This window comes from Bos taurus, chromosome 8 (assembly GCF_002263795.3).
Source record: "Bos taurus isolate L1 Dominette 01449 registration number 42190680 breed Hereford chromosome 8, ARS-UCD2.0, whole genome shotgun sequence".
NCBI classification, from domain to species: domain Eukaryota; kingdom Metazoa; phylum Chordata; class Mammalia; order Artiodactyla; family Bovidae; genus Bos; species Bos taurus.
In genome coordinates, this window is record NC_037335.1 from 46,548,309 (window position 1) to 46,570,844 (window position 22,536).

Sequence of the window (22,536 nt, forward strand, 5' to 3'; positions counted from 1 at the left end):
AGAAGCAAAAGATATTAAGAAGAGGTGGCAAGAATACAAAGAAGAACTGTACAAAAAAGATCTTCATGACCCAGAGAATCACGATGGTGTGATCACTCACCTAGAGCCAGACATCCTGGAATGTGAAGTCAAGTGGGCCTTAGGAAGCATCACTATGAACAAAGCTAATGGAGGTGATGGAACGAAATTCCAGTTGAGCTATTTCAAATCCTAAAAGATGATGCTGTGAAAGTGCTGCACTCAATATGTCAGCAAATTTGGGACACTCAGCAGTGGCCACAGGACTGGAAAAGACCATTTTCATTCCAATCCCAAAGAAAAGCAATGCCAAAGAATGTTCAAACTACCGCACAATTGCACTCATCTCACATCTAGTAAAGTAATACTCAAAATTCTCCAAGCCAGGCTTCAGCAATACGTGAACCGTGAACTTCCAGATGTTCAAGCAGGTTTTAGAAAAGGCAGAGGAACCAGAGATCAAATTGCCAACATCTACTGGATCATAGAAAAAGCAAGAGAGTTCCAGAAAAACATCTATTTCTGCTTTATTGACTATGCCAAAGCCTTTGATTGTATGGATCACAATAAACTATGGAAAATTCTGAAAGAGATAGGAATACCAGACCACCTGACCTGCCTTTTGAGAAACCTGTATGCAGATCAGGAAGCAACAGTTAGAACTGGACATGGAACAACAGACTGGTTCCAAATAGGAAAAGGAGTACATCAAGGCTGTATATTGTCACCCTGCTTATTTTACATGCAGAGTACATCATGAGAAATGCTGGGCTGGAAGAAGCACAAGCTAGAATGAAGATTGCCGGGAGAAATATCAATAACCTCAGATATGCATATGATACCACCCTTATGGCAGAAAGTGAAGAACTAAAGAGCCTCTTGATGAAAGTGAAAGAGGAGAGTGAAAAAGTTGGCTTAGAGCTCAACATTCAGAAAACAAAGATCATGGCATCTGGTCCCATCACTTCACGGCAAATAGATGGGGAAACAGTGGCTGATTTTATTTTTCTGGGCTCCGAAATCACTGCAGATGGTGACTTCAGCCATGAAATTAAAAGACGCTTACTTCTTGGAAGGAAAGTTATGATCAACCTAGATAGCATATTAAAAAGCAGAGACATTACTTTGTCAACAAAGGTCTGTCTAGTCAAGGCTATGGTTTTTCCAGTGGTCATGTATGGATGTGAGAGTTGTACTGTGAAGAAAGCTGAGTGCCGAAGAATTGATGCTTTTGAACTGTGGTGTTGGAGAGGGCTCTTGAGAGTCCCTTGGACTGCAAGGAGATCCAACCAGTCCATCCTAAAGGAGATTAGTCCTGGGTGTTCAATGGAAGGACTGATGTTGAAGCTGAAACTCCAATATTTTGGCCACCTGACATGAAGAGCTGACTCATTTGAAAAGACCCTAATGCTGGGAAAGATTGAGAGCAGGAGGAGAAAGGGACGACAGAGGATGAGATGGTTGGATGGCATCACCAACTCAATGGACATGGGTTTGGGTGAACTCCAGGAGTTGGTGATGGACAGGGAGGCCTGACGTGCTGTGATTCATGGGGTCGCAAAGAGTCGGACATGACTGAGCAACTGAACTGAACATACATGACAAATCCATAGATAACATCATTCTCAACAATGAAAAGATAAAAGTATTTCCTCTAAGATCAGGAACAAGACAAGGTTGCCCCTACTCTTGCCACATTAAACATAGTTTTGGAATTCTACCAATCAGAGATGAAAAAGAAATAAAATTTGAAAAGAAGTAAAACTGCTATTGTTTGCAAATGACAGGATACTATGCACAGAAAATCCTAAATATGCTAGCAGAAAACTACCAGAACTCATCAATGAACTCAGTAAAGCTGCAGGATACAGAATCAATACTACAAAAATCTCTTGCATTGCTATATATTAGCAACAAAAGATCAGAAATATTAATTAAGAAAACAATCACATTTACTGCTACATGAGAAGAATAAAATACCTAGGAATAAACCTACCTAATGAGGCAAAAGACCTGTACTTCAAAAACTATAAGTTGTTGATGAAAATACTGAAGATGACACAAACCAATGGAAAGATATGCTATGTTCTTGGATTGAAATAATCAGTATTCTAGAAGTTAGTATAGTACCAAAGGCAATCCACAGATTTAATGAAATTCCTAGCAAACTATCAATGGCATTTTTGGCAGAACTAGAACATTTTTTTTCCCTTTAATCTGTATGAAAACTCAAAAGACCCTGAATAGCCAAAGCAATCTTGAGAAAGAAAAATGGAGCTGGAGGAATCAGGTTCCCTGGCTTCCGAACATATTACAAAGCTATAGTAATCAAAACAGTATGGTACTGGTGCAAAAACAGAAATATAGATCAAGAGAATGGGAAATTAAAAAAAGAAAGCCCAGAAATAAACCCACACACCTATGGCCATTTAGTCTAAGACAAGAGAGGCAGGAATATACAATGGAGAAAAGACAGTCTCTTCAATAACTGGTGCTGGGAAAACTGGACAGTTACATGTAAAAAAAAAAAAATGAAATTAGACACTGTAGCACACACACAAAAATAAAGTCAAAATAGTTTAAAGACCTAAATGTAAAACCAGATACTATAAAGCCCCTAGAGGAAAAACATAGGCAGATTACTCCTTGAAATAAATCACAGAAATATCTTTTTGGATCCATCTCTCAGAGTTCAGTTCAGTTCAGTCACTCAGTCGTGTCTGACTCTTTGTGACCCCATGAATCACAGCACGCCAGGCCTCCCTGTCCATCACCAACTCCTGGAGTTCATTCAGATTCACGTCCATCGAGTCAGTGATGCCATCCAGCCATCTCATCCTCTGTCGTCCCCTTCTCCTCCTGCCCCCAGTCCCTCCCAGCATCAGAGTCTTTTCCAATGAGTCAACTCTTCGCATGAGGTGGCCAAAGTACTGGAGTTTCAGCTTTAGCATCATTCCTTCCAAAGAAATCCCAGGGCTGATCTCCTTCAGAATGGACTAGTTGGATCTCCTTGCAGTCCAAGGGAATCTCAAGAGTCTTCTCCAACACCACAGTTCAAAAGCATCAATTTTTCGGTGCTCAGAGTAATGAAGGTAAAAACAAAAATAAACAAATGGGACCTGATTCAGCTTAAAAGCTTTTGCTGACAAAGGTCTGAATAGTCAAAGCTATGGTTTTTCCAGTAGTCCTGTACAAATGTTAGAGTTTGACCATCAAGAAGGCTGAGTGCCAAAGAACTGATGCTTTCAGATTGTGGTGCTGGAGAGGACTCTTGAGAGTCCCTTGGAGTACAGGGAGATCAAACCAGTCAATCCTAAAATAAATCAACCCTGAATATTCAGTGGAAGGACTGATCCTAAAATTGAAGCTCCAATACTTTAGCCACCTGATGCAAAGAGCCAATCATTGGGAAAGACTTTGATCTTGGAAAACATTGAAGGCAGGAGGAGAAGGGGATGGCAGAAGATGAGATGCTTGGATAGCATCAGCAACTCAATAGACATGAGTTTGAGCAAACTCTGGGAGATAGTGAAGGACAGGGAAGCCTGGTGTGCTGCAGCCCATGGGGTCACAAAGAGGTGGATATGACTTAGTGACTGAATAACAACATAGCAAAAGAAATTTAAAAAAAAATGAAAAGAGAACCTAGAGCTCAGGAGAAAATATTTGCAAATGATGTGACCAATAAGAGATTAATCTCCAAAATATACAATACACACTGCTCATACAATTTAATATACAAAAACCAAATGACCCAATCATTAAATGGGCAAAAGATGTAATAGACATTTCTCCAAAGATGTACAAATGGCCAAAAAGTACATGAAAATTTGCTCAACATCACTAGTTATTAGAGGAGTACAAATCAAAACTACAATGAACTATCACCTCACATGGGTCAGTATGACCATCATCAAAACATCGACAATAAATGCTGGAGAGGTGTGGAGAAAAGGGAACCCTCCTACACTGTCAGTAGGAATGTAAATTGATCCAGCCACTATGAAAAACAAATGGAAGTTCCTTTAAAAACTAAAAATACAGCTGCTAGGACTTCCCTGGCAGTCCACTGCAGCAGGCACAGGTTTGATTCCTTTTTGGGGAACTGGGATCCTGCATGCCATGCAGTGTGTGTATGTTTTTTTTTTTTTAATTAATTAATTTAGAAAAGAAAGTTACCATATAATCTGCTATCTCACTCCTGGGCATATATCTGGAGAAAACCATAATTCCAAAAGATACATGTGTCCCATTATTCATTCCAGCACTATTTACAATAGTCAAGACATGGAAACAAGTGTCCATGAACAGATTAATTGATAAGGAATATATGGTATACATACATGATAGAGTATTAGTCATAAAAAAGAATGAAATAATGTCATTTGCAGCAACATACATGGACCTAGAGATTATTATACTAAGTGGAGTAAGTCAGAAAAACAAATACCATATAATATCACTTATATGTGGGCTGTAAAACATCACACAAAATGAGCTTATTTACAAAACAGACTCACAGACCTAGAAAACAAACTATGGTTACCAAAAGCAAGGGGAGAGAGAAATTAAGTTTGGATTAAAATATATACACTACTATATATAAAATAGATAACCTAAAGGGACCTACTGTATAGCACAGAGAATTACACTCAATATCTGTAATAACTTACAATTGAAGAGAATGGGGAAAAAAAAAGAAATACACACACACACATGTATTACTTTGCTATACACCTCAAACTAGGGCATCATCATAAATCAACATTTCAGTTTAAAAAATTGTTTAAAAAAGAACGTCAACATCACTAATGATCTGGGAAATGCAAGTCAAAACCACAAAGTTATTATCTCAAACATGTCAGAAAGGCTGTTATCAAAAATGCAAAAAATAGCAAGTGTTATTAGCAAGGATGTGGAGAACAGGGAACATTTGTACACTGTTGGTGGGAATGTCAATTTGTGCAGCCACTATTAAAAACAGTATTGAGGTTTCTCAAAAAATTAAAAATAGAACTACTATATGATACAGCAATTCCACATCTGGGTATTTATCTAAAGAAAATAAAAACACTAGCTCAAACAGATAAATGTATCCCCAAATGCACTGCAGCATTATTTCCAATATCTAAAATATGGAAGCAGCCTAAGTGTCCAGCAACAGTTGTATGGATAAAGAAAAGGTAAAAAAAACATATATATATATATATAATGGAATATTATCCAGTTATAAAAAAAGATTGAAATCTTGCCATTTGTGATAATATGATGGACCTTGAGGGCATTATGCCAAGTGAGATATGCCAGACAAAGACAAATACTGCATGATCTCTCTTAAATCATGAATTTAACAAAACAACAACTAAAAACCAAAAATCTGACCTCATAGAGACTGAATTGATGGTTCCAGTGGTAGTAGAGTGCGGGAGGTGACATAAATAGGTGAAAGGGTAAAACAGGTAAAAAAAAAATTTTTTTTTTTAAGAAACTTAGTCTATCAAGTGGTATGAAGTGAACCACAAAGACAAATTTTGAAATGCAGTGATATGCAATTTAATACTATCGGAACTGAGAGGAGATAGGATCTGCTAGAGGACTGGAAAGGCTTCAGAAAGACAAAGAATCTGGATAATCACTGTGGACCTTTCAAGAGGTGAAAGAAGAACATGTGTTTTAAGGTGTTTTATAGGAACTGGAAAGATGTTCATGCTGTTACAAATATACATCCAATTATTTCCAGCTGATTCAAGACAATGATTTCATGTACAGCTCTTAGTGATTCTACTGGCAATAAAAAACTAAGTTTAACATGGATGATAGCTAGCTATTTCCCCACAACCTTGTTTAAAAGGATACAATGAAAGTAAGTCTTAGATCAAATTCTGCCCAGCACATATATTTGTTAAGCGTTATTACAACTTCCGCTGCAGCAGCCACTGAAGAACAACAGCCATGGCCTTGTGCTACCAAATGGCTGTGGGCCTCAACAAGGGCCTCAAGATGACCGAGAACGTGAGCGATCCGAGGCACAGCTGCTGCTGTGGGCGCCTCACCTAACACACCAAGTTCATACGGGACATGATCTGGGAGGCGTGGGGCTTCACCCCTTCTGAGCGACAGGACATGGAGCTGCTCGAGGTCTCCAAGGACAAGTGGGCACTCAAGTTCATCAAGTAAAGGGTGGGGACACACATCTGCGACAAAAGGAAGAGACAGGAGCTGAGCAACGTCCTGGTCGCCATGAGGAAAGGGGCAGCCAAGAGGATCGAGCCCTTCTCCTCTGCACAATACATCTTTCCAGAAAAAAAAAGAAAGAAACGTGTTATTATAAGCAACCACAAAACTGTCCATACAACTTGTTTTGTCACCCTGATAAAGTCCTGGTCCATTACCAGTTTGAGTGATTTGATCACACTCTGTAGGACAGGTTCACTAATAGATGTGATAATATTTCATTAAACAGACAGTTCAAACACTCAGTCGTGTCCGACTCTTTGTAACCCCATGAACCGCAGCATGCCAGGCCTCCCTGTCCATCACCAACTCCTGGAGTCCACCCAAAACCATGTCCATTGAGTCACTGATGCCATCCAACCATCTCATCCTCAGTCATCCCCTTGTCCTGCCCTCAATCTTTCCCAGCATCAGGGTCTTTCCAGTGAGTCAGCTCTTTGCGTCAGGTGACCAAAGTATTGGAGTTTCAGCTTCAGCATCAGTCCTTCCAAAGAACACCAGGACTGATCTCCTTTAGGATGGACTGGTTGGATCTCCTTGCAGTCCAAGGGACTCTCATGAGTCTTCTCCAACACCACCATTCAAAAGCATCAATTCTTCGACACTCAGCTTTCTTTATAGTCCAACTCTCACATCCATACATGACTACTGGAAAAACTGTAGCCTTGATTAGACGGACCTTTGTTGGCAAAGCAATGTCTCTGCTTTTTAATATGCTGTCTCTGTTGGTCATAACTTTCCTTCCAAGGAGTAAGCGTCTTTTAATTTCATGGCTGCAATCACCATCTGCATTGATTTTGGAGCCCCCAGAAATAAAGTCTGACAATGTTTCCACTGTTTCCCCATCTATTTGCCGTGAAGTGGTGGGACCGGATGCCATGATCTTCGTTTTCTGAATGTTGAGCTTTAAGCCAACTTTTTCACTCTCCTCTTTCACTTTCATCAAGAGGCTTTTCAGTTCCTCTTCACTTTCTGCCATAAGGGTGGTGTCATCTGCATATCTGCGGTTATTGATATTTCTCCCAGCTATCTTGATTCCAGCTTGTGCTTCTTCCATCCCAGTGTTTCTCATGATGTACTCTGCACGTAAGTTAAATAAGCCGGGTGACAATATACAGCCTTGATGTACTCCTTTTCCTATTTGGAACCAGTCTGTTGTTCCATGTCCAGTTCGAACTGTTGCTTCCTGACCTGCATACCGGTTTCTCAAGAGGCAGGTCAGGTGGTCTGGTATTCCCATCTCTTTCAGAATTTTCCATAGTTTATTGTGATCCATACAGTCAAAGGCTTTGGCATAGTCAATAAAGTAGGAATAGATGTTTTTCTGGAACTCTCTTGCTTTTTCAATGACCCAGTGGATGTTGGCAATTTGATCTCTGGTTCCTCTGCCTTTTCTAAAACCTGCTTGAACATCTGGAAGTTCACGGTTCACATATTGCTGAAGCCTGGCTTGGAGAATTTTGAGTATTACTTTACTAGATGTGAGATGAGTGCAATTGTGCGGTACTTTGAACATTCTTTGGCATTGCTTTTCTTTGGGATTGGAATGAAAATGGACTTTTTCCAGTCCTGTGGCCACTGCTGAGTGTCCCAAATTTGCTGGCATATTGAGTGCAGCACTTTCACAGCATTATCTTTTAGGATTTGAAATAGCTCAACTGGAATTCTGTTCCATCACCTCCATTAGCTTTGTTTACAGTGATGCTTCCTAAGGCCCACTTGACTTCACATTCCAGGATGTCTGGCTCTAGGTGAGTGATCACACCATCGTGATTCTCTGGGTCATGAAGATCTTTTTTGTACAGTTCTTCTTTGTATTCTTGCCACCTCTTCTTAATATCTTTTGCATTACGTTACGTCCATACTATTTCTGTCCTTTATTGAGCCCATCTTTGCATGAAATGTTCCCTTGGTATGTCTAATTTTCTTGAAGAGATCTCTAGTCTTTCCCATTCTATTGTTTTCCTCTATTTCTTTGCATTGATTGCTGAGGAAGGCTTTCTTATTTCTCCTTGTTATTCTTTGGAACTCTGCATTCAGATGCTTATATCTTTCCTTTTCTCCTTTGATTTTTGCTTCTCTTCTTTTCACAGCTATTTGTAAGGCCTCCTGAGACAGCCATTTTGCCTTTTTGCATTTCTTTTTCTTGGGGATGATCTTGATTCCTGTTTCCTGTACAATGTCATGAACCTCCGTCCACAGTTCATCAGCCAATCCATCTATCAGATCTAGTCCTTTAAATCTATTTCTCACTTCCACTGTATAATCGTAAGGGATTTGATTTAGGTCATAACTGAATGGTCTAGTGGTTTTCCCCACTTTCTTTGATTAAGTCTGAATTTGGCAATAAGGAGTTCATGATCTGAGCCACAGTCAGCTCCTGGTCTTGTTTCTGCTGACTATATAGAGCTTCTTCATCTTTAGCTGCAAAGAATATAATCAATCTGATTTCGGTGTTGGCCATCTGGTGATGTACATGTGTAGAGCCTTCTCTTGTGTTGTTCAGATAAGAAACAACCAAAACCATGGTTAGGCCCAAAGTCTGGCTGTGGCACCACTGGGGGTCAGTATGGCAGTGCCCTGAAGAGCCAGACCTGAGATACACTGGGCTGAAGAATGTAGTCAAGGAGGTAGAAGACTTATATGCTGTCAACTATAAAACATTAATAAAGGAAATTGAAAGTGAAGTCGCTCAGTCGTGTCTGACTTTTTGCAACCCAGTGGACTGTGTGGCCTACCAGGCTCCTCTGTCCATGGAATTTTCCAGGCAAGAGTACTAGAGTGGGTTGCCATTACCTTCTCCAGGGGATCTTCCCGACCCAGGGATCAAACCCAGGTCTCCTGCATTGCAGGCAGATGCTTTACCATCTGAGCCACCAGGGACACCCTAAGGAAATTGAAGACGATTCAGAAAAAATGGAGAGAGCCCACGCTCTTGGACTGGAAGAGTCAATATTGTGAAGATGGTCATAGTACCCAAAGCATTCCTGTCAAATTACCCATGACATTTTTCACATAAATAAAATAATCCTAAACTTTCTAAGGAACTATAAAGGACCCAGAATTGCCAAAGCAAATCTGGAAGGAAAAAAAAAAAAAAAAGAACAGAGCAGGAGACATAACCCTGTGTCAGATTTCAGACAATACCACAAAGTTACAGTAATCAAAACAATGTAGCATTGGCACAAAAATGGATCAATGGAACAGAACAGAGAGCTAAATAATAAGTTAAATACAGGGTGACAATATACAGCCTTGACGTACTCCTTTTCCTATTTGGAACCAGTCTGTTGTTCCATGTCCAGTTCTAACTGTTGCTTCCTGACCTGCATATAGGTTTGGAATGTGAAGTCAAGTGGGCCTTAGGAAGCATCACTACGAACAAAGCTAGTGGAGGTGATGGAATTGCAGTTGAGCTATTTCAAATCCTGAAAGATGATGCTGTGAAAGTGCTGCATTCAATATGCCAGCAAATTTGGGACACTCAGCAGTGGTCACAGGACTGGAAAAGGTCAGTTTCCATTCCAATCCCAAAGAAAGGCAATGCCCAAGAATGCTCAAACTACCGCACAATTGCACTCATCTCACACGCTAGTAAAGTAATGCTCAAAATTCTCCAAGCCAGGCTTCAGCAATATGTGAACCGTGAACTTCCAGATGTTCAAGCTGGTTTTAGAAAAGGCAGAGGAACCAGAGATCAAATTGCCAACATCCGCTGGATCATGGAAAAAGCAAGAGAGTTCCAGAGAAACATGTATTTCTGCTTTATTGACTATGCCAAAGCCTTTGACTATGTGGATCACAATAAACTGTGGAAAATTCTGGAAGAGATGGGAATACCAGACCACCTGACCTGCCTGCTGAGAAGCCCTCTGCTCATAGCAGCACTATTCTCAATAGCCAACACATGGACACGATCTAAACACTCATCAGTAGAGGAATGTATGAAGACGTGGTACAGATGTACAATGGAGTACTGCCGAAGCCATGAAAAAGAACAAAATAATGCCATTTGTAGCAACATGGATGGAACTAAATATTATCATACTATGTGAGGTAAATTAAAAAAAGACAAATACCATATGATATCACTTATATATGGAATCTAAAATATGGCCCAAATGAACGTATCCACAAAACAGAAACAGACCCACAGACATAGAAAGCAGACTTATGGTTGCCAAGGGGAGTGGGGTAGGAGAGGGATGGAATCCAAATTTGGGGTTGGCAAATGCAAACTATTATATTAATACATAGAATGGATAAACAAGGTCCTTCTGTATTGCACAGGAAACTGATGTATTCAATATCTGTGATAAATCACAATGGAATATCATATAAAGAAGAATGTGTATATATATGTGGCTGAATCACTTTGCTTTACAGCAGAAATTAACACAACACTGTAAGTCAACTGTATTTCAATTAAAAAAAAAATCTGATATTTGCAAAAAAGAAAAAAAAAGTCACAAACTGCTACAAAACAATTTCAGGGCCTACATCTGATACAGGGCTTATATCCAGAGTATATAAAGTACTTTCAAATTTTTTTTTAAATCTAATTTTTAAAAAGTATATTTTTAATTGAAGGATAATTGTTTTATAATATTGTGTTGGTTTCTGCAACACAACAGTATGAATCAGACATAGGCATATGTATGTACCCTCCCTCCTGAACCTTTCCCACCTCCCATCCCATCCCACCCCTCTAGGTTATCACAGAGCCCTGGCTTGAGTTGCCTGAGTCATATAGCAAATTCCCACCGGCTGTTTTACATATGGTAGTATGTATGTTTTCATGCTACTCTCCCCATTTTTCCCACCCTCTTCTTCCCCCTACAGTCCACAAATCTGTTCTCTATGTCTGCATCCCCATTGCTGCCCTGCAAATAGGTTATTAGTACCATTTTTCTAGATTTTACATATATGTGTTAGAATACGATATTTATCTTTCTCTTTCTGACTTTCTTCACTCTGTATAATAGACTCTAGGTTCATCCACCTCATTCTATAGAACTGACTCAACTGTGTTTCTTTTTCTGGCTGAGCAATATTCCATTGTATATATGTACCATAGCTTCTTTATCAATGCATCTGTCAATGGACATCTAGGTTGCTTCCATGTCCCAGCTATTGTAAACAGTGCTGCAGTGAACACTGGGGTACATGTGTCTTAGAAAATAAGTTTTTAAATAAGCAAAAAGTTTTAACAGAAAACTCATTAAAGAAGATATGCAAACAAATGAACATATTACAAAGTGCTCAACATCATTAGCCATTAGGGAAATGAATTAAACTATAATTGGATACACACTCACTGAAATGGTTAAAATCAACATGGTTGTTTTTGTTGTTCAGTCACCAAGTCCTTTCTGACTCTGCAACACCATGAACTGCAGCGTGGCAGGCTTCCCTGTCCTTCACTATCTCCCGGAGTTTGCTCAAACACATGTCCATTGAGTCAGTGATGCAATTCAACCATCTCATCCTCTGTCACCCCTTTCTCCTCCTGCCCTCAACTCTTCCTAGCATCAGGGTCTTTTGCAGTGAGTTGGCTTTTCGCATCAGGTGGCCAAAGTATTGGAGCTTCAGCATCAGTCCTTCCAATGATGCTATTAAAGTGCTGCACTTGATATGCCAGCAAATTTGGAGAACTCAGCAGTGACCAAGGACTGGAAAAGGTCAATTTTCATTCCAATCCCAAAGAAAGGCAATGCCAAAGAATGTTCAAATTACCATAAAATTGCATTCACTTCACATGCTAGCAAGATTAGGCTCAAAATCCTTCAAGCTAGGTTTCAGCAGTACGTGAACCCAGAACTTCCAGATGTACAAGCTGGATTTAGAAAAGGCAGAGGAACCAGAAATCAAATTGCCAACATCCGCTGGATCACACAAAAAGCAAGGGAATTCCAAAAATAATCTACTTATGCTTCATTGACTATGCAAAAGCCTTTGACTGTGTTCAATTCAGTCGCTCAGTCGTGTCTGACTCTTTGCAACCCCATGGAGTGCAGCACGCCAGACTTCCCTGTCCATCACCAACTCCTGGAGCCTACTCAAACTCGTCTATCCCGTCAGTGATGCCATCCAAACATCTCATCCTCTCTCGTCCCCTTCTCCTCCTGCCTTCAATCTTTCCCAGCATCAGGGTCTTTCAAATGAGTCAGCTCTTCACATCAGGTGACCAGAGTATTGGAGTTTCAGTATTGGAGTCCATCCTAAAGGAAATCAGTCCTGGGTGTTCATTGGAAGGACTGATGCTGAAGCTGAAACTCCAATACTTTGGCCCCCTGACGCGAAGAGCTGACTCATTTGAAAAGACCCTGATGCTGGGAAAGATTGAGGGCAGGAGGAGAAAGGGACGACAGAGGATGAGATGGTTGGATGGCATCACCGACCCGATGGACAGGAGTTTGAGTAAGCTCCAGGAGTTAGTGATGGACAGGGAAGCCTGGCGTGCTGTAATCCATGGGGTTGCAAAGAGTCAGACACAACTGAGCGGCCAAACTGAACTGAATAGTACATAAACAAGTAGGATACCCAGCTTGATAAATTGATTATATTGTGTCTCTGAGGAGATTAGGTCTATTCTACTTTTATATTCTAATGTGGAAATACTAGATTGGTCAAAAAGTTCATTTGTGTTTTTCTGTAAGATGTTATGGAAAAATCCAAACAAACTTTTTGGCCAACCCAATATAAAACTACTCTGTATAAATCTGGATTCATTTTATAGAAATAAGCAGGAAGCCTCCAGCATCCACGGAGGTCAGGTGGAAAAATTCTCTTCTTTACCTATCCTCCTGCCTCAGCCATAGCTTCCAAATGGATGTAAAGTCTTTACAGAGAGCCTGCGTTACCATGGAGTACAGTTCTCTGTTGGATTTGAGTCTAAGAACACAGGGGAGGCGGAGAAGGCGATGGCACCCCACTCCAGTACTCTTGCCTGGAAAATCCCATGGACGGAGGAGCCTGGTGGGCTGCAGTCCATGGGATCGTGAAGAGTCAGACGCGACTGAGTGACTTCCCTTTCACTTTTCACTTTCATGCATTGGAGAAGGAAATGGCAACCCACTCCAGTGTTCTTGCCTGGAGAATCCCAGGGATGGGGGAGCCTGGTGGGCTGCTGTCTATGGGGTCGCATAGAGTCGGACACGACTGCAGTGACTTAGCAGCAGCAGCAACACAGGGGAGGAGTATGGAGAGAGGGCTGGGTTATGGCTCAGGGAGCATCATGAAAAGCAGGTGGACCACAAGACAGGACACCAAGACTTGTTCTCTTGCTTGGACTTTGCTATTTGACCAGCCTTTATAATATTCTGGAATTGTAGTACACAATTACTGTTTTCATGTTGTATTCTCATCACATTCTTTCTGCAGCTCAATTCCAAACATGGTGGCTCTTTAGAAACTAAATGTTGAGGAATTTAAAGTGAGGAGCAAGCTGTGAGATGCAAGGAATATTAAAAACTAGGACCAAGATTAGTTGCTATTGGTATAAATTTTGTATGTATATCCAAATAACAATGATGTCCTTTGAGATTGTCTTGGAAAAGTCATTTGAAGAGACCACCCCCCCTCCCCCACCACCAACCAAATCAACAAAAAGAACAAGGATGTGGAAATGAGGTAAGTGGAGTTGTTTTGGTAAATGCCTTCTTTCCATTTATTGTGTACCAACCTCTCCTTTAAAAAAAAAAAAAAAACAGTTAAAAGATTATAGCCATTAAAATCTGCTTTAGTTAGAACTTTACCAAGAAGCATTTAAAGGATACTCCACTTCTAATACTATCTTACTGGTAAAGTACCTTTAATTTTATTAAAGCCATTTCGTATCTCTTTCTCACAGGTTTTAATTATAAAAGCTGTCCTTAACATTTTACATATTTACATACAGTTTCCTCTATCACCTAGCCAAGAAATTTTCCAAAAGCACTGCAGTTTTTTAAAAAAACACAATATACATATGGCCATTATTTTTCCATCCTTTTTTTAAAAAAAATTCTCGAATGTATTTTATATTCTGGTTCCTTTCTTCTGACTCATACACATTTGTAAACTTTCACATTTCTATTCTTTCTAAGGGCCATTGTTTCTCCTCTTCTGTCTCACTTGAAACGTATCCATTAATGAGTAGCAAAGCAATGCATCTTAGTATGGGACAGCCTGGGGGCTTTGGCGCCATGAAGACCTGTACTTGGATGCTGGCACCGGTACCTATCTTGGAGCAGTGATAGAACACCTTTGTTTCTCTTTCAGCATCTGTGAAGTGGAGATAGTAATGGTATCCGCCTTGCAGTGTTGTCCTGGGGATTAGAGATGATGTATGTTCCAAAACAGAGCCACCCTCACTCTCCACTTTTTGCCAAGTACTCTCAAAATCTTTTATATTAATGTTAATACCAGCACTGGTTGAACTCCACACCCTGTGCTCAGTAGGTTATATATACTATCTTATTTAATTCTTACAACCACTGTATAAGTCCTAGTCTCGTGTCCAGCTTGCAGAGGAGGTAACTAAGACTTAAAAAAGAAAAAAAAAAATCAAGTTACTTATTGACTCAAAGTTACTCAGGGGATAAGTGGCAAGACCGAGATCCACGTGTGCCTTGTCTTGTTTCAGAGCCTGAGCCCTGGTGTACTGACTGCCTTCTTGCTGAATTTCTGTATCTGACTGACCTCTGACCTCCCTACTCTTCTTCTGGAGAAAGCATGTTTTCCATCTTGTTCAAGACACATTTTCTAGCTTTGATTTTATAATGGTTTTATCGTCTCAAATATTTACCAAGCGAAATGGATATAAATTAACAAATTTAATACTGACATGAATAGGGTGCTTTATTTTTTAGTATAAAACCTTTTCCATGAGTTTCCATCTTTGTCTCAAACTTCAAATTCTGTAGCCACTTTCTGACATACTAGTAACCTTGCTTGCATATTCATAGACCCCTTACGTCATGTTTGAGAGTGCCTGGCATTTCAAATTGTCTCATTTTTTCCCATGCCTTTTTCACACTGTCCATTGGGTATCTTTTTTCTCTCCAGAGCCATACTTCCTTTTTACCAATCTTAAAACATAAGGCAGTAGAAATTCAGAATTTTCTGTCCCATTCCATCTTCTCCACATGAAAATGGAATAATGAAAAATGATGCTAAATTCTTTGGACCTTGTGCAGTAGTCTGACTTGGTTGATGATGATAGACTTCTGAGGCTTGTAAGCCTACTCCTGTGTCCCAACCTTGGGCAAGCTCAGGCGCTCCCTCCTTGGTGCCAGCAGGTAGTTCAAATCTCACTGCAAGAAGCTTCACCCTGACCTCACCCCTAACCATGATAAAACCCACACCACTCCTCTCCTTGTTCTCAAGCCATTTTGAATCGACTTGGGAGCCTCCTCTGCTCTCTCCAGAAAGTCTTGTTAGAAAAATAATAAACGTTTCATACCTCTTGGTGTCATGGAGGCAGCATTAATCTTGACATCAGAACCAAATTTGGGGTGGAGGGTCCATTCTGTTCCTGCAGAGGCTCCATAGCACCTTGTACTGAAGGAAGCCTTATCCTTCTTCCTCTCATAAATTGCTTTCTGAGTTTGTGATCTTATAATATTTGGTACCAGAAATTGCTCGACTACCTGACCACTGTTCTAATGCTGACTCCTAAATCTCCCTTGAACTCACTGTATCTCATTTTTTTTTTTTGGCTTTATTGGTGTGGACCAAAAGTTCTCTCCTGCCTATTCTTTATTTGTACTTCTTTAATATTATTAACATTCGCCTTTCTTCTGTGTTTATGATTTTAATTTGGGTTGCTTCTTGCTCCAGTTTCTACAGCGCACTCTTTATTCACTTTGAGTATTATCAAATGCCAGATATGATCATACAGAAGCAAGCAGATTTATTGGGAAATGAGTATTTCTAGTCATGGTTCCACAATTTTTCAACCAGCGATGACTCTTCTACCTTAACATTGATTATATATTTAGTGACAGTTACAAATACTGGCTGTAATTATTGGAAAGTTATTTTAAAAGTAATTTACTTTTGGTGAAAACTAATTTATTTTGGATGAAGAGATAATATATATGTATGGTACAGAAATGGTAGACAAGGAAGGCTCCCTCTTACGTCAGACTCCCCTCCCCTTCCCCAGAGGCAATCACTGTAACACTTTATTAGGTATACTTCAAGAAGACTGTAAAGCAAATATTTTATATATACACATATAAATGAGTGTTTATATATACATGTATATATGTACATATACATACATAAGCATTACAAATTTTTTAGTTAAGATTGTGTTTATTTTTGGCTGTGTTGGGTCTTTTTGCTGCACGGGCTTTTCTCTGGTTTCAGAGAGCAGGGGCTGCTCTCTAGTTGCAGTGAGCGGGCTTCTCATTGTGGGGGCTTCCTTCCCTTATAGTGAAGCACAGGCTCGAGGCCTGGGCTCCAGTAGTTACAGCTCATGGGCTCAGCAGTTTTGGTCCCCGGCCTCTTTAGAGCACAGGTTCAATAATTGTGGCACTCAGGCTTAGCTGTTCCTCAAATATCGAACCTGTGTCTCCTGCATTGGCAGGCAAATTCTTTACTGCTGAGCCACCGGGGAAGCCCAAGCATATTTTAAAATTATACTTTTATATATACTTAGAGAAACACTTTTATAAACTTCACAAATAGAAATATGTGATCCAATGTGGACATGAGGATGTCAGAGATCTTGTCTATCTTCAATTCTGTGTCCCTAGTGCTCAGACACCATCCGGCATCTAGAAAGTGCTCAGTAGTTTTTGAATGAATGAAAAATGCTATTTCACAACATCTATCCTGAGAAGTGTCCCACATCACATATACGTTCTACCTCATTCTTTTTAACAGCAAATTTTACTCCATTTTCTAAATTTGTCATAATGTATTTAATTGAGGCTGTGTGATGAACATTTAGGTTCTTTCTGACCTTTTCTCTTAGCAGACTAAATTAATGAGAATAATACATAATGCTTCTCACATGTTGCTTTTACACTCTGATGCTTATAATTTTTTTTTTTTTTAGGAATATGCCATAAAAATTGATCATCCCATTACAGGTTTGGGGTTTATCTATTTTGAAGAAAACCTATTAAAGTTGCTTAAACATGAAAACACCAGTAAAAAGTGTGGCACTCATTGACAAACAGCCAAAGTGACATCTCTGGCATCTAAAAAAAGTAAGTATTTTAGAAAAAAGTGATCACTTAAATTTTTTTAAATTTGTCAAATCTCCCAGGATTGAATAGATGTTATCTGTGAATTGACTGTAGGAAGCTGTGCTTGTTTACCAGTTTGCTCTTGTACAATTTACTAGGAATTAAAAGATGAAAAATTTTAAACAATGAAAGTATTGCTTACATAGCAGAATAGGTATAAACAATTTAAAACAACTCAAATATTTCAGATTGAGAGGAGCAAAAACATCTGGGAAGAATCCTTCGTTCATTAAAATTATCACCTGGGTCCCACACCTCCTCTTATTCTGAAAAAAAGTCCCCAAAGAACCACTGGTCAATAGAACACTGAAATGTTATTTGATTTATAAAAGATAGCTAAATATCACAGTCTAAGAAAATGTGAAATATACCTGGAAAAATAGAGAACAGAGAATCTGATGAATATGCCCTCTGAAGAACTGGGAGATTCAGTTCAGTCACTCAGTCGTGTCCGACTCTTTGCGACCCCATGAATCGCAGCATGCCAGGCCTCCCTGTCCATCACCAACTCCCAGAGTTCACCCAGATTCACGTCCATCAAGTCAGTGATGCCATCCAGCCATCTCATCCTCTGTCGTCCCCTTCTCCTCCTGCCCCCAATCCCTCCCAGCATCAGAGTCTTTTCCAATGAGTCAACTCTTCGCATGAGGTGGCCAAAGTACTGGAGTTTCAGCTTTAGCATCATTCCTTCCAAAGAAATCCCAGGGCTGATCTCCTTCAGAATGGACTGGTTGGATCTCCTTGCAGTCCAAGGGACTCTCAAGAGTCTTCTCCAACACCACAGTTCAAAAGCATCAATTCTTCAGCGCTCAGCCTTCTTCACAGTCCAACTCTCACATCCATACATGACCACAGGAAAAACCACAGCCTTGACTAGACGAACCTTTGTTGGCAAAGTAATGTCTCTGCTTTTGAATATGCTATCTAGGTTGGTCATTGGTTTCCAATGACCAACCTAGATCAACAAATACTTGATTCACAGAATGGAGATTTATCTCCTGACCAATGAATATCCGCCAAGGATTTCTCTCCATCCTCAAGGCAATGAACTCACTGCTTGGATGGTGGTTGGCCATCCCCCTCTTTGCACTCCCTGCCAATAAAAACAGCCTTCAGTAGATTGGCCTGCAGCTTGCTGGAGCACGTGTTTTCCAAATCACTGTTCCTCTGCTATTCCTGACTCAATTTCTGATAATTCATCCTTGCCTTAGTTTACCTCCGTTAACAAAGTTATAGATGTCAAATTTAAACCAGCTGAGACAAATCAGGAAATTCAGTCACACACAACTAGGAAGTACAGTGTGAAACTGGCTCAGCTGTATTCAAGGTTTCATGTATCCTCGGGGCTGGCTCCTGTTTGACTTCTGAGCTCTCCTGCCTTGATATGTTACCTCTTTTTCTCCTGCACGCAGTTTTTTCATGCAGCCAGGGAAGATAGCCCTTTGTACGGCCAGACTCATATAGTCCAACTTAGCAAATGCAGCAGACAAAATTACTTCTTCTCAGTTTTGGTTGGGCCAGAGTATCTCAGAGACACAGGGTATGGGAGCCTCCGAAGGATGGGGTTGGAGGGATGATATATATATATATAACACTAAGTTTGGTGATGGACAGGGAGGCCTGGCATGCTGCGGTTCATGGGGTCGCAAAGAGTCAGACACGACTGAGCGACTGAACTGAACTGAAGTTACACAGTTAAGGAACTAACAGCCTCATGGGAAAGACAAGAGTAAACAGAAAGCTGTAGTTTTGTGACACTGTGTGCTCAGAAGACCAGAAGAGTGAGCTCCCAAATCTTTGTTTTTAAAAATGGATTCAACCTTCCATGGTTAATATCAACGTTGCCTCATCTGAGTACATGCATAGTACGTGACTTTTATACTTCATTTCTCTTATGTACAACGTTTTCTCATGCAAAACTGTAGTGTAGCTTACTCAGCCCTCCTCCCCTACCTTCCTCCCATCCACCACGCCCCTAATCTCAAGAAGACAAAAGAAGCTTATTCTGACTTTCAAATGAGCAACGTTTTCTAGTCTATTTCCCCAGATATGTCAAGCTTATTTTTTTCAGGTGTGTTTCTGTATACATTATCATCCATTAAGATTTCAAATAGTATTTGGGGGAGACAAGGGAGCACAGAAGCGCCAGAAGAATTAAATAAATGCCAGTTTCTAAAGTAAACTTCCCCTTTCATGGATCATAACCTTGTTGTGGCAAAGGGGCTTGTGTAACTCCATGAAGCTGTGAGCATTGCTGTTCAGGGCCACTCAGGACAGATGGGCCATAGTGGAGAGTTCTGATAAAATGTGGTCCACTGGAGAAGGAAATGGCAGCCTACTTCAGTATTCTTGCCTGGAGAACCACATGAAAAGTATGAAAAGCAAAAAAAATAAAATAAAAATATGACACCGGAAGATAAGCCCCTCCCAGATTGGAAGGTGTCCAATATGCTACCAGGGAAGAATGGAGGGCAATTACTAATAGCTCCAGAAAGAATGAAGCAGCTGGGCCAATGCAGAAACAACACTCAGTTGTGGATGTGTCTAGTGGTGAAAGTAATTGATGCTTTCGAATTATGATGCTGGAAAAGACTCTTGAGAATCCCTTGCAAGGATATCAAACCAGTGAACCCTAAAGGAAACCACCCCTGAATATTCGTTGGAAGGACTGATGCTGAGGCTGAAGGCCCAATTCTTTGGCCACTTGATGCAAAGAACTGACTCACTGGAAAAGACCCTGATGCTGGGAAAAGACTGAAGGCAAAAGGAGAAGGGGGAGGCAGAGGATGAGATGGCTAGATAGCTCAATGGACATGAATCTGAGCAAACTCCGGGAGATGGAGGTCAGAGAAGCCTGGTGTGCTGCAGTCCATGGGGTTGCAAAGAGTCAGACACGACCCGGCAACTGAGCAACAACAAAGTAAACTTCAGGCAGCCTCGTTCTGAAATGCCTTTTGGAACACATGTAAAAGCTCAGATATTTAAACTGAGGGACACTTAAAAAGTCAATATTGAAATGTTGAGACATTTCTTCATAGGATTCTGAAAATATAAATGATAAAATTTGATAATAAAAATAAGCAGAACTGAAGCATGCATAAAGGTTGACTCATTTAGGTAAATTCCTCAGAGCCCAACTGGCATTTCCATGGGTGGTGATAACAAAATTAGTTTTTAGGATGCCCAGAGCTGATTTCCTAAGACCAGCAGAGAAACTCACAAAGTGATGGTAGGCTTTTAAAAAGTGACTTTGATTTCTATAAAGAGAGAAAACATTTTTAGACATTGCCAGAGGTGCTTAGGAACAATACATTGCATGATGCTGATCTCGACCCAGAAAGATAAACAAGCTATTTACAAGCCTTTATCCATGGCTCCCTTAAAGTTAGCTGGAATCTTGGGGACCATAAACACTATATAATGAATGTATCCTAAAAAAATTACTGAATGTATCCTAGAGTTGATGGCATTACTGACTCAATGGATATGAGTTTGAGCAAGCTCTGGGAGTTGGTGATGGACAGGGAAGCCTGGTGTGCCACAGTCCATGGGGCCGCAAAGAGTCAGACACAACTGAGCAGCTGAACTGATCCTAGAAAATAATGAAAGCTTGGAGAAGCTATAGACAACTCAGGACTTCCTCTGTGGGAGATTTCTGTCTATTTGGAACTTTTATGCAAAAGAGTTAAAGTCTGACCTAGGCAGGGGGGTACTGAGGGAACAGCCCAGTAGAGACAAACACTGAAATCAAGGAGCTGAAGGAAGTCAGGAAGGACTGGTATCCTGATGTTTTAGGAAAATGAGGAAATTCTGCAAAACACTAATGGTTTGCAGCTGGTAAAAATGCAAAGAAGAGGGGTTTCCCTGGTGGCTCAGTGGTTAAAAAAAAAAACAAAAAAACCTGCCTGGTAATGCAGAAGACACGGGTTCCATCCCTGGTCTGGGAAGATCCCCCACACTGCAAAGTCACTAAGTCTGTGAGCCACAGCTACTGGAGCCTACATGCTCTAGGGCCCACAGGCCGCAACTACTGAAGCCCACGTGCCTCGAGCCCACACTCCACAACGAGAGGGGCCACCACGACGGGAAGCCCCAGCACAGCATGAAGAATAGCCCCCACTCGCTGCAACTAGAGAAACAGAAAAGACTAACAGAAAGCAAACATATTCTCAAACTGGGCAAATATGGTTGTTGAGAGCTGGCATCAGAAGAAAACCTGCATGCTCTGCATGTGGTTTTTTCCTGTCTGAAAACAACAGAAAGGTCTCTTTTAGAATAAGCAAATCGAATTCAGTTTGGCTTTATTATCACTCAAAATTAGGCAATGGCCATTTCAATCCTGCTCATATGTATACTGTTTTGCTTTGAGTTAGTTGCATTTAACAGGTTTTTACTTTCATAGAACTATAAACAGAATGGACAATATGCTGGACTCACCCTCCTATTACTTAGGCCCGGTACGGCTGTAATTTATGTAGCCAGAGCTGGCCAGGTTGCAGATTGGTTGTTTTTGTTCAGTTGCTAAGTCATGTCTGACTCCTTGTGACCCCATGGACTGTAGCCCGCCAGGCTCCTCTGCCCATGGAGTTTTCCAGGTGAGAATATTGGAGTGGGTTGCCATTTCCATCTCCAGGGGATCTTCCCAAGCAAGGGATCAAACCCACGTCTCCTGCATTGGTTGCAGAGTCTCTACCAAAATACCCATTCTCAGAGAAGGAGAAAAAAAAAATCTGCAAAAGCTCTACCTAAGATACCCAACTGTCCCTGTTAAGAGACTGCCCTTTGCACTATGCAACAGAATACTTACCATTAGTACCTGAACATCTCTCCTACAGAGAAATGTGAAGGTGACAGGGGCTGCGCTGCACAGGAATTCACGAATGACAAATGGATCACACGGTCTTTTTGAAGCAGCATCTTCTCAGATGCTTGTGTATAAATTAAATAACAAGGGGGTGGGCAATGACAAAGACAGTCTTCTAAGGCATTGCATGTTAACTACCAATTAAAACCAATGATAAACAAACCCACAGTAATTAGT

At 40.5% G+C, this 22,536-nt stretch overlaps 1 protein-coding gene and 1 pseudogene across 2 annotated transcripts in view; one reads left to right on the forward strand and one right to left on the reverse strand.

The window, feature by feature from the left end:
• Positions 1–22,536, reverse strand: part of KLF9 (KLF transcription factor 9) — a 99,042-nt gene that overhangs the window by 35,852 nt on the left and 40,654 nt on the right. The gene's annotated exons all lie outside the window — the stretch shown is intronic.
• LOC100297814 (large ribosomal subunit protein eL36-like) lies at positions 5,971–6,477 on the forward strand (annotated as a pseudogene).